Source organism: Pelodiscus sinensis, chromosome 2 (genome assembly GCF_052426305.1).
Source record: "Pelodiscus sinensis isolate ZL-2025 chromosome 2, ASM5242630v1, whole genome shotgun sequence".
Taxonomy (NCBI): Eukaryota; Metazoa; Chordata; order Testudines; family Trionychidae; genus Pelodiscus; species Pelodiscus sinensis.
In genome coordinates, this window is record NC_143053.1 from 155,142,700 (window position 1) to 155,155,430 (window position 12,731).

At 45.4% G+C, this 12,731-nt stretch overlaps 1 protein-coding gene across 11 annotated transcripts in view; it reads right to left on the reverse strand.

Moving 5' to 3' along the window:
• Positions 1 to 12,731, reverse strand: part of FHOD3 (formin homology 2 domain containing 3) — a 592,306-nt gene that overhangs the window by 205,040 nt on the left and 374,535 nt on the right. The window lies entirely within an intron of this gene.

The following is a 12,731-nucleotide window of genomic DNA, read 5'->3' on the forward strand; positions in this document are numbered from 1 at the left end:
GCAGGAGGCTGTGAAGGCTAGAACTAGAACGGAGTTTAAAGAGAAGTGAGATAAAGTCATGGAGGTTGGGTCCATGGAGTGGTATTAGCCAGGGGGTAGGAGTGGTGTCCCTGCCCGAAGTTTGTGGAAGGCTGGAGAGGGATGGCACGAGACAAATGGCTTGGTCACTGTCTTCGGTCCATCCCCTCCAGGGTCCCTAGGGTTGGCCGCTGTCGGCAGACAGGCTACTGGGCTAGATGGACCTTTGGTCTGACCCAGTATGGCCATTGTAAGCTCAGGGCTCAGGGTCGGGGGTCTCAGTGGACCACCTTGATTTTCATGCACACCTGCTCCTGGGTGGCCAGGCTGGCAGCTCTCCTGCCCTAGACGGCCACTTTCCTGTGCCTAGTGCAGAGGTCGTGGACAAGGTCCACGATGTCCGCAATAGACCAGGTGGGTGCCCGCCTCTTGCGGTCCCGGGCAAGCTCCCAGGAGCCGCCAGCCTGGTCCCGGGAAGAGGGGGAGGGCTGGGGGGCATCGGGTGGCTGGCTCGAGCCGTGCCAGGTGCAGGGTCTGCTAGCTGGGTGCTGGCAGGCTTGCACCTGGCACGGGCACCGTAGCCAGCCCATGCCCCTTTAAAGGGGCCGGGGCCGGGAGGGGGGCAATAGAGTTTCCCTGGTGTTGGCCAGAGTGACCACCAGGGAAACCTGGGGAGGGCTAGCCTCCCACTAGTTCGAATTAAGGAGCTACACACCCCTTAATTCAAACTAGTAAGTTCGAACTAGGCTTAGTCCTCGTACAATGAGGTTTACCTAGTTCGAACTAAGCGCTCTGCTAGTTCGAATTAAGTTCGAACTAGCGGAGCGCTAGTGTAGCGCCTATCAAAGTTAATTCGAACTAACGTCCGTTAGTTCAAATTAACTTTGTAGTGTAGACATACCCATATGGAATAATTTTAATGCTCCCTAAAATCTTGCCCCCTTTTTCCACTAAGCCAAAGTGGAACACTCTCTCCTTTCCTAGTTGCTGACTCCAAAAGCCACAGTTGCTGACTCCAAAAGCCCTTTGCAATGAGGGAATCTCAGAATAACACTTTTTGGCACATTTTGCCTGAAGCTTAGGTAAGCTACCCAGTACTGGTGAATGCTATGACTGGTACAATATTCAAAATATCATAATTGGTTTAAATCAGGATTCAACTGCTCAGACCTGATGCTACATGTTGAGCTAATGACGTGAGGAAAATAAGATAAAAATAAGACCAAGGCCTATTATCTTAGGCCTATTATGCCCATATGTTATGTGAAAAAGTTTTCTCAGTTTAGCTAAAGACCATGAATAATTTTAGTTTATTCTTCTGGGCAAGAACAGCAGCCCCACTCTCTCACAAACAAACAAAAGTTGCCATAATCTGACAACATGAAATCCCATGTTCAGTTTACAGGTACTGTAAAACATTCTGCTCTTGCATCCACAGCACAAGTCTCTTCTTTGCAGTACAGGTTTCTAATGGGTGATCCACATTCATTCTATACTTAGCTTATCCACTGATGACAATGGAAATTTGATAATAATTGTGTTTATTATGCTGTAGCACTTGCAAATGTGCTCTACACTGCAAATGTAGAACACAAGAACACAGAAGATAGATTCTTGCTCTGAAGAAACTATTCTAAATGAAGGAGCTGATGGATAACTGAAGACATAGCACATACGAGGGAAGGGGACAGAAGACATGCTGCAGATGGACACTTACATAGATGCAGAGTCCAAGTGAAGTCAATAGGGTTCCATGTAGAACCCTGAGGCTGCCCAGGAAAATCAAAATGCAGGATCAAGGCCATTGAATACTATGCCTAGAGAACTTCAATGCATGTAAGGCATATACAGCGCAGAGTGGGGAAAATTTTGCCTTAGAAGACAATGAATGTCCTTTTTTCTACAGAGAACCCTCATTGCAGCAAGACCAGTATGCTTCTACTACTTGTAGGGGGAGAGGCAGGCACCAAGTGAGAGGCTACAAAATTTGAGGGGACAATGGATCTACACACAGAGTACAACTTCTACTCAGTTGAAGTTGCACTACCAGGAGATGGTGAGATAGATCCATTGTGGAGGGGGTCTACCAGATGGCCCTTGCCTCTTGCAGGTTTCAAAGAAGATAAAGGGATTTGGGATGAAACATCAAGTCATTCCATGCAGAATGAATCCTTGCTTTCCCCTGCCCAAATATGTGGGGGAGCTTCATTCAGAGATTTTTGCACTTTTCCTTCCTCATTTGTCCCTTTTGTACAAGATTTTTGTGGGAGATTACAAGCCAGGTCCTTGTTAGGATAGTGAATTTGGGGAAGGAATAAAATCACAAGTCTGAAGGAAAGTTTAAGTTTTCTACACAACAATAACATTTCTACAAAACATCTGAAGGGGGAAACAAACAAACAAACAAAATCGACTCCATAAAACTGTGTTCCAAATGGAAAGGTAGGGACCAATATGTTTATACAAAGCTAGCTGAAGTTTGCAGGCACCATGTAAGGGCAGCAAAGTACAAAAATGAGCCAGTGTTAGTCAAAGGTGTCGCAGGCTTTTGCCAAAATATCAAAAACTTTCAAAAGAAAAAAAAAAGGAGTCCAGTTAACAGAAGTGGAAGGAGATGAAATCACTTGATTCTACACTGGTTGAAATATTTAACTATGTGCTTTGTTTTGTTGTCTTTAAGAAGAAGGATAGGGAGAGAGGGATAGGCAATTAGAAAGTAACCAAGCTCTTGATATTCTGTTGCTACTGAGGAAAAGTGGACAAGAATTCTAGAAGGACGTAAACAAGAAACCCAGATGAAATGAATGTCAGTGTCTTATGTGAATTGCTTAATGAATTTACTGATACACTGGCTATTATTTTGAAAGGGCACAAAGATCTGAAATAGACTGGAAAAAAAGTGGTAAGACTTAAAAAAAGAAAGAAAGAAATTCCTTGCTATATGTGTTCAATAACTTCAATCCCCAGTGAAATAATCCAGGGCTGTAAATTTTACTAGATGCTTTTTAAAGACATGACTCACTAAACACACTACCAGAAGAGGTTAACACAAAACATGAAGGAGGCACCTGAAGTAAATGTTTGAAGAACCATCAACAAAGGGTAATGCTGAAGAAGAAGAACAGCTTGATGGACATGCTTGATGGACATGGGATGGTCAAGGATGAGGTGTTATTATTCATATAATTAATGATGAGTATTACAAATTGCAGTTTTGTACTTAACAGGTCTGTGTTTTCCACTTTTGGCACTGTCTATTTTTAAACAATGTCCATTTGCTTACACTTAAGGGTATGCCCTTAAAGAAGCTCAAATATTATGGAAAATGTCCAGTAGGGTTTAGAAAGAATTAGTATTATACTTGGTTTTAGTGTATAATATTTATTATATAAGGTTAACTATCCATCCTAGGTACTTATATGACCCCATTATGCAGTATATGAGCATTTCAGTGTCTTTAATGTACTTATCCTCACAATACTTCAATGAAGTGCTGAAGCACTTAATTTCAAAGATGGAGAATTGAGACACAGAGGGTATGTCTACACTAGCCCCCTACTTCGAACTAGGGAGGCTAATGTAGGCATTCGAAGTTGCAAATCAAGCCCGGGATTTAAATATCCCAGGCTTTATTTGCATCTTCCCGTCTGGGCACCATTTTTACATCCCCTTAGTCCGGACTAACTGCCCGCGGCTACATGCGGCAGGGACCCGGTAGTTCGAATTAAAGCTCTAAATCGAACTACCTGTTATTCCTCCTGCAAGGAAGAACGCTTCCCCTTTCCCACCTCTGGGGGGTGGAGGGGAGGGTTGAGCCAGGCCCAAAAATGTACACTGCAATTTTACCCCTGCAATCCAAGCCCAGTAAGGTCAAGTCAGCTGAGCTGGGTTAACCACAACTATGCTGTGGGTCTTCAGCGTATCTACACCCAGAGAGGCTATATGACTTGTCCAGTCTACATGTCACTTGGATGAAAATGTTGGGGACTGCCATTGTCTTTTCTGTGGCAAGATTACAATTACTGCTGACAGTAGTGATACAAAATTTGTCAGAAAAAAAGACTGGTGCAGACAATGCCAGAAAGACAACACTGTACTGACTGAGATGCAGTTCATATTTAGAAGGCTGTTTTAGCTACCCAAAGGATAAACCACTTAAAACAAATTAGAAAAGGCTATTTTTCAGAGCTGCAAAATAACAGAAAATATGGACTTGCTAAGAGGGGTCTTGAGAGACTAAATTCATTCATACATGGAGAGGGCTTTAAAAACTTTGGATAGACAAATTCACTGAGGTGGTATTATGTTTTATTAGATCTTATACAGGGCGTCCCCACTATAAGTCACCCGAGTACACATCCATTCCATACAAAAGTCGTTGATGCTCATAGCATTATAAGTCCTTCCATTCGCCGCTCTTAAGCTACACACAATTTTTTGTGCAAATGGAAGTCAGCCGCAGGAAAAAAATTTTGTGCTTTAAGTCTACGTTTTTTGGAATGTATCTTTGATTTGTAGTGAGGAAGGCCTGTATCCAAAATTTTATCTTTACTGATGTTTTATACCTAAAGTCTCTTCGCAAACTCAACATTCTTTATCTATTGGTCTTCAAACAACGGCTTTCCTTAAAATTAAAACAAATCAGGCCTAACAAACAAACAGGTGCTAATATGTAGAGGAAAGAAAAAGAGCCTTAGAATAAAGGTGTGTTTTCATGTGCCAGCAGGTAATTACAGACAATGAAAACATGTAGTGATTTGAAAAAAAAAAACCCTCCCTGGACACTTCCTATCAAATATTAATGATTAGCTTGTCACACTCTCTTTTAATGTATTTTATGTTAAATACATGGGGGCAAATCTGACACTCCAGGGCTACGTCTACACTGGCCCCTTTTCCGAAAGGGGCATGCTAATTTTCAACTTCAGAATAGGGAAATCTGCGGGGGATTTAAATATCCCCCGCGGGATTTAAATAAAGATGTCCGCCGCTTTTTTCCGGCTTGGGGAAAAGCCGGAAAAAAGCGTCTAGACTGGCCCGATCCTCCGGAATAAAGCCCTATTCCAGAGGATCTCTTATTCCTACTTCAAAGGAATAAGAGATCCTCCGGAATAGGGCTTTATTCCGGAGGATCGGGCCAGGCTAGACGCTTTTTTCCGGCTTTTCCCCAAGCCGGAAAAAAGCGGCGGACATCTTTATTTAAATCCCGCGGGGGATATTTAAATCCCCCACGGATTTCCCTATTCTGAAGTTGAAAATTAGCATGCCCCTTTCGGAAAAGGGGCCAGTGTAGACATAGCCCAGCTTTGTTAAGAAGAGCAGAGATCATCAACATGATACAGATATGAGTGAACATGACAAAATTAACCATACTAATCTGTAACAGCCATAGTGAACCAAAAACATTAAATACACAGGATGGAATGCAAAGGCTAATCAACTCTTCTTCCAGCAAACAAACTGACTCATCCAAGCAGTCACACCTGCACTCTGCAGGCAGAGCTGGCAAAATCCTGTCTAAAACTCAGAACCCATGATTAAGCTTTAGGGTCTCTGGAAACAGGGTCAGGATCAGAGTAAATTGATTTCTTTATAGTGGCCTCACCACAGTGTGGAAAGGGGAAGGTGGAATTTTCTTTTATTACTTGGTCATAAATACTGAGTTGTTTGGACCTGGAACATTCTGGAAGTTTACTCACGCAAGATCTTTTCATTTTGTTTTTCTTTTTTAATTTACCTGGTGCTCTTTTTTTGTATGCCAAGTAAGGCAGGAGAAAACAAAAAATCCACCTCTCAGCCACTGAAGGCTTCTCATTCCATAGAATTATGTCTACTAATTGTCCATGGAAAAGAAATAACAATCAGGGCTTGAACAGTGGTTCACAGGAATAGAGCATGTGAGTTCAGGAGAATGGGGGATAGAGAGAGAGAAATGCATGGTACATTTATTACTGACATGGGCCTAGACAAAAATCAACAAGCCTTTGTTTTTCATTGCCCATCTAATCCCCAGACGATGAGTATAATTGTATGAACTAGAATAAATTGTCCCACTGATTGGCATAGCAGCTGGATTTAACTACAACCATATTTGACAATACACTAGACTGTCTCAGTCTGAAAATTACTGAGAATATACTCATGTACTCCCCTATCATCTTTCTTTCACCACCAGAAGCTGTTAAGTTTGGCGGTAAAAACTGTTGGTCATAAATGATAAGACTCAGAGGACAGGAGAGGAACTGATTAGCGACTCCAATGCAGAACGTCTGTGCTTCTGCCCAAACACTATGTAACTAATAAGTAGCCTTCTCTTTTATGAGTCACATCCTATTTCTACAACAGCGGAAGTGCTGTTATTGTCACTTAACCATGTGAATGAAGAAAACAAACGTAGAGAAAATATATTTTAGTTTTTAAACAGGAAATAGTTCCACAGAATAAAAATAACATACCAAATTTCTTATTTATGACTAAGTCGATTACAATCCTATAAAGTGCATGCAAAATAGGATAACGATACTGACCTCCTTTATAAAGCACTTTGAGAGCTCAAGATGAAAAATGATAGCTAAATGGTAGAGTATTGTTGTTATTATTACTCTTACGGGACTTTTGCATCTCATAAATGATTTTACAAAATGATACAAGCACAGAGAGACTGTTTTCTATTTGCCAACCTGATTTCCTGGACCAGATAGACTGAAATATCTTAGCATATATAGTGCATTTTATGTTTTGCAATTTAGACTTGGATTATTATAATTTGCTTTTCACCTTGAGAGCAACACTGGCTTGATGCTTCTATTTTTTCCCCATCTAGTCCAATGTGTCAAATTTTTGACTGAAAAATTGCAATTTTTCTTCTTCGGGCAATTAGTTTCACAGTCAAAGAATCTCCAAACACTTATCTTGACAGAAAACTTAATGGGTATCAGCAAGCAATAAAGACAAGTTGGTTCCACCTCTTTTTCTGGCACCATGATGATGTGGACAGATATCCCTTCCAGGAAAACTTATGGGACCTCATCTCTATTAGGAAATATACTGCTAGGAACCCTTTTTACATAATCCACTTGCTAAAAGGAATATGTATACTGAGCTAACTGTGAAAACTTCCACTCATCTTACATTGATTTCTTTTCTGTTACCATTTTCTTAGTCAAATAATATTCATTTGCTTTGGGCTCATTTGTTTTATTCTTCCTGTTTTTCTCATACAACATATAGACTATTTTGGTAATTATTTATCCATGTTGCATTTGTTCTTAACAGAATGTTTGCATGTTACACATAAAAGTGGATTATTTTGAATGAAAAGTTGGAAGTGAGTTCCTGCTATGCTAATAGCAGTTAAGAGTCGTACCATGTGTCAATTAACATGCAATTTCTCCTAGATTTTTAATGATCTGCAAATCTGATCTATAATCTCAGAGGAATGAGATACTCATGATAAAGAGAGAGGTATGTATTTCATAGACTTCTATTCATTTACAAGGTTGAATTCTTAGCATGTTAATTTCTAAAGAATAAACTTACTTTCCTTGAAAATATCTATTCATACTACTGGAAGTTTTATTCATACAGATTATGAAGTGACAGAGGGGAGCTGTGTTAGTCTGTAATGCATCTACACTGCACCCTTATCTCAAAATAAGCTACGCAATTTGAGCTATGCAAATTGTGTAGCTTATTTTGAGTTAATTTTGAAATAGTTTATTCAAAATCTGATGCTGTGTAAGCGCTATTCTGAAATGTCCCTTAATCCTCATGGAATGAGGTTTACAGGGGCGTTAGAATAGTGAGCCTGTTATATTTTGAAATAACAGGCTTGCTCAAAAGAATAGCTATTTCAGAATACTTCCGGTATCCTGAAATAGCTCCGCTATGTAGATGTGGCCTAACTGAAAAAACTTAAAAAACAATAAATGATCCTGCAGCACCTTAGAGACTAACAAAAAATGTAGAGGGTATCATGAGCTTTCATGGGCACAACCCACTTCATCAGATTCATCTGAAGAAGTGGGTTGTGCCCATGAAAACTCATGATACCCTCTATAATTTTTAAGGTGCTGCAGGGCCATTTTTTATGGAGTGGTCCACAGTTTGGATTGCAACAGACTGAGCTGCAGTGTCACCTCAGCACCAGACAATTAGAATGCACTCCATTTTGCACTGACCATCAAGCCAAAAGGTAAACTAGAAGTGCTTCAGTAAACAGCTAGCTGCCCTCCTGAAGGACAAAATAGACCCAGAGGCATGCTATAAGTATCCCATAGGCTGGATGCATTTCACTAGGGTTAGCCCCTGGCAGGCTGCCGGCGCTTTATTTACTTGTGCATCCACAGGTACAGCTGCTTGCACCTCCCATTCACTGCAGATTGCCATTCCTGGCCAATGGGAGCTACGGGAAGTGGTGTCCTGGTCCACAGCCAAGGGAAAGTTAAAGTGGCCACGCCTGCAGATGTGCAGGTAAACAAAGTGCCAGTGGCCCACCAAAGGCTAACCTCTGCGAACTGATCCAGCCCATGTGATGCTTATTGCTCACTCTTGGGATAGCCCAACGTGAATGCACATGCACTCTACACTGGCTGCCTGTCCAATTTCAATATCGCTGCAACATCTTGATCTCTATATTGATATAATAAAATCAATACATGCAAAATAAACTATGTTCATGCAACATCACAGCTGGAAATTTAGGTCTTGGGGCAAAGCACTATGAGAAGCGTTTCATTGACTTCAATCGGCATTTGGCTTGAGCTCTTAAAAGTCAGGAAATGAAAAAGTTAAGGTGATCTGATTGTGTTCATACTGCACACAAACACTTTTTTTTCCATGGAAGTCAAGTAGCTAAATGTAATGCCAAAACACCTATTGGGTTGAATCCTAGTGTAAAATGGACGTAGTCATAGTTCTCTCTAAAGTACATGCCTGTGTGGCCACGCACAAAAAATTCTAGACCAGCCCACCTTGTTTGCAGAGCCATGCAGCTCCGCTCACTTTGCTGTAGGACCTGGAAAGTGAGTGGCAAGGTGGGCTCTAGCTCCTGCGGAAAGTGAGTGCCGGAAGGGCGGGTGGGCAGCTGCTCCAGCGGGCTAGGGCCGTGGTTGCCTGGTGGGTGGGCAGCTATTCTGGCTGGCCAGCCAGAACCGGGACCGCGGCTGCTCCAGCTGACCGGGGCTGCTTCAGCGACCCCAGCTGCCATGTGGTAGGGGGCTACTTGGGCACCCGGGCTGTGTGGTAGAAGGGCTACTCTGGCAGCCCAGGCTATTTGGCAGGGGTGCTGGGCTGCATGGAGGGGGGCTACTTTGGTGACTGGGGCTGCTCTGGCATCCCAGGCTGCGTGATGGGGAGGCTGCTCCAGCAGTGGGGGCTGCTTTGGTGGCCTGGGCCGCATGGTGGCCGGGATGCTCCGGTGCCCCATGGTGAGGGGCTGCTCTGATGGCTGGGAGACAGAGTGGCTGGGGGTCTGCTACAACGGCCCGGGGGGCTGCTCTGGTAGCCAGCTCCAGCCCTTCCCAGGGCTGGAGCTATGTCCAGGGCCCTGTAGTGGCTGCCCAACTACTCACTGGGAAGGCTGTGTGGCATCTGCCCAAAGCAGTACCTGGGCTGTGGTGCGGCTGCTTCTGGGGTTGGGGTCCCCTGTCTCTCTTCCCACACCTCTCCTTTGCCCCTCCGAACCCTGGTTGCTCCCAGCCCTCTGTTGCCCCCCCCCCCCACACACACACTCCCTGTCACCTCAGTCCCTGCAAACCCTGGGCGCTGGCAGCAGCTTCTGTCTGTCCCAAGTGGGGACTCACAGCCAACCCCATGAGGAGCAGCCTGGGGCAGTCCCTGCCCTGCACATAGGCTACCCCAGGAGGTCTCCCCACGAGGTGGAGGGATGCTTCCTGGGAGCAGGACTTGGGGTCTCTGCGCTGGGAGAGTCTTTTGGGAGCAGCACCCCTGGTGAGTGCCACAGTGGCTCACATCCAAACAAGCGCACATGACCTCACTGTTGGTGCTCTGAATCCCTCATGCCAGGCAAAGGGGCCAGAGAGCAGTTTAAATGTCTTGGGGGAGGATTCGCCCAATGAGGTAACTTAGGAAGACAGACGCAAGATCCCTTTGCAAGACCTGGTGTAGCAGAACATATTAGGGTCCCCACCAGAGGCAGAAGAAAAATCCTCATAGGCTGCATCTGCTACAGGGATTCTCCAAGCTTGCTTACACAGTGTGACAATGAGCACAATATGTTGTGTGTTAACTGGATTGTGTACCCTCTGCTGGGGTGTGCTAACAGTCCCCTACTGCCTTTCCTTTAGTTTGCATCAGCAGTACCTATATTGACCAACTAATGCACAACATGTTAGTGAGCTATAGAAATCACACCATGTTAGTGGGCATTACCCCACCACGTAGACAAGCTCTCAGTCATGGCAAGCTGCAGAGCAGCTTATTAGCAACCGGGGGAGGAGGGGGCAGTGTGTGAAGTAAATTACAGCGGCTCTCAGAGTTTCCTAATTTATTTTGAGTACCACGCCAGGAGGCCCTGCGGTAACCCAGAATCAAGGCTGATTTGGAGGCAGCCCTACCAATCACCACCTCTACCCCCCCCCCAGCACTTCCTGCCCTCTAGCAGCCTCATTGATTGACACTTCCCCCTCCCTCCCAGCAACTCCTGACACAATCAGCTGTTTTGTGGCATGCAGCAGGCACTGGCCAAGCTGCAGCAGGAAAAGGCAGGAGAGGTCTTGGGGAGGGTGCATAGAAGGAGTGGAGTTGGAGGATGGGGCAAGAAGAAGCAGGGTATGATGGGGGCTTGGAGGAAAGGTTAGAGTGGGACAGGGCCTGAGGTATAGTGTGGATCAAGTACTCTCTGGGCTCTGAGGAAGTTGGTGCCTATGCTTGCATGCCTTCTGTAAGAGAAGACATCCCGCCCTGGGAAATACCTAGAAAAATGTTATTAGACTCATTTACACAATGAATCAGCTATTGCACAGAAAAAATATGGTCCTAGTTCAGCTGAACCTATTTACAATATATAGTAATACAGGGGTTCCCAAACTTTTTGACACGGGGACCAGTAAATCCATTCACGAACTTTTGGAGGACCAGTAATGTTCATTTGCATATTTGCATATTCATTAATCACGTGATGCATATTCAAATAAGTTGTTTCTGGTCCTCCCAAATCTCCCAGTGCCAGCTTTAGCAAATATTCTTGCCAGCAAGTTAATGAATATGCATTGGATAAATGGGCTGTAAGACAGACAGAAAGCTGGCTAGACCAGGGTTTCCCAAACTTTTTACTTTAATTGGAACCCTTTTTTTTCAGTTCTCCTTTTTGCAGCCCAAAAATATAAACACATGAAAAACAAACTGGTATAACATGTCTGGTATTTTCTCAGGAGGTAAGTTGTATTATTACTAAATGTATCAGTGTGTAGTTTCGAACTGCCTGGCTGGTAAATGTGCTCAGGCTGCATGAGTGTGTCTACCAGCCAGACAGTTCACAACTACTCAAGGGGTTTGTGTGTGTGGGGGGGGGGGGGGGGGGGGGGGGGACGACAGTAGAATCCCTGCTTCCGGTGGCCAGCTCTCTCCTCCTCCTCACCCCAGAATCCCCTGGCACCTGCACCTTCCCTTAGCTCTGCACCCTCCTGGTGCCTCCTTTTCCCCTCTTTTTCCCTAATACCTACGCCCTCACCAGTCTCTGCCCCATTCCCCTCCTGCCCCTCTGTGCCCTCACACACAATTTGTTCCATCCTGACTTTCCTCATGCCCACCCCTTCTTTCAAGCCTTCTCCCAGCACCTCCCCCTCCAACCCTCAGTGCCCTTCCCCTCCCCTCTCCTCTCCCAGCATCACCCTGTCCCCCCTCCCACTGACACCTCCCCTCCTGTCTTTCCCTCATGGTTTGAACTTGGCCCCTGGCATTTGTCTCTCTCTCCCGCACCCCTGGCCCTTGGTGCCTTCCCCTCCCAAGCCCCTTCTCCTTCCACCCCTTTCCCCACCCCCTCTCCTTTCCTTGCCGCCGCTGCACGAGCCAGTTCCCACCTTCTTCTTGCACGTTGTGGGGCCGGGGCCGAGCTCAGGCCCCAGAGGCCGAACCCGGAGCCAGCCAAGCCCCGCCATGTGCCTCCCGCGGGTTTCGAAACCCCAGGCCGTGATGCATGTCACGCCCGGGCGTCCTCCCCGCCCACGTGCAACGCTGCGCACGGGCGGCAGGCGGCGAGGAGGAGCCGCGCACGGCAGGGATGTCTGGGGCTGCCCGCTCCAGGCAGAGCCGGGGAGAGACCCAGCTCCACATAGCGCTGGAGCAGGGCCCCGGCTCTTAACTCGCCGGCACTTCCGGGTGCAGGGGCGCGGGGCCCGATTCGACCCAATAGGTCGAATCGGCCTAAGAGCTGGCAGCCACCAGGCACGCTGAGGCCCGGCATTTTTTTTCGGGCCGCGGACCATAGTTTGGGAAATGCTGTAGTAATAGATTAGTTTCCCTGGATGGGATGTTTGTATGGATGTCTATAAGCACCTCTTCAAAAATGGGAAAAAGGCCAAGGCAACTTGTACTGCCAGTATATTGCAAGGCTATGGCAAGTCAATATAATAAGATATAGAACTAAACCCTGAGTTTCTTATTCACGTCTTCTATTGATGCTAGTGAGAAATGGTCTCAATAAGAATTACACGATAAGCAAGGAAGGACATTTAGATGTAGCTCACAAGCAG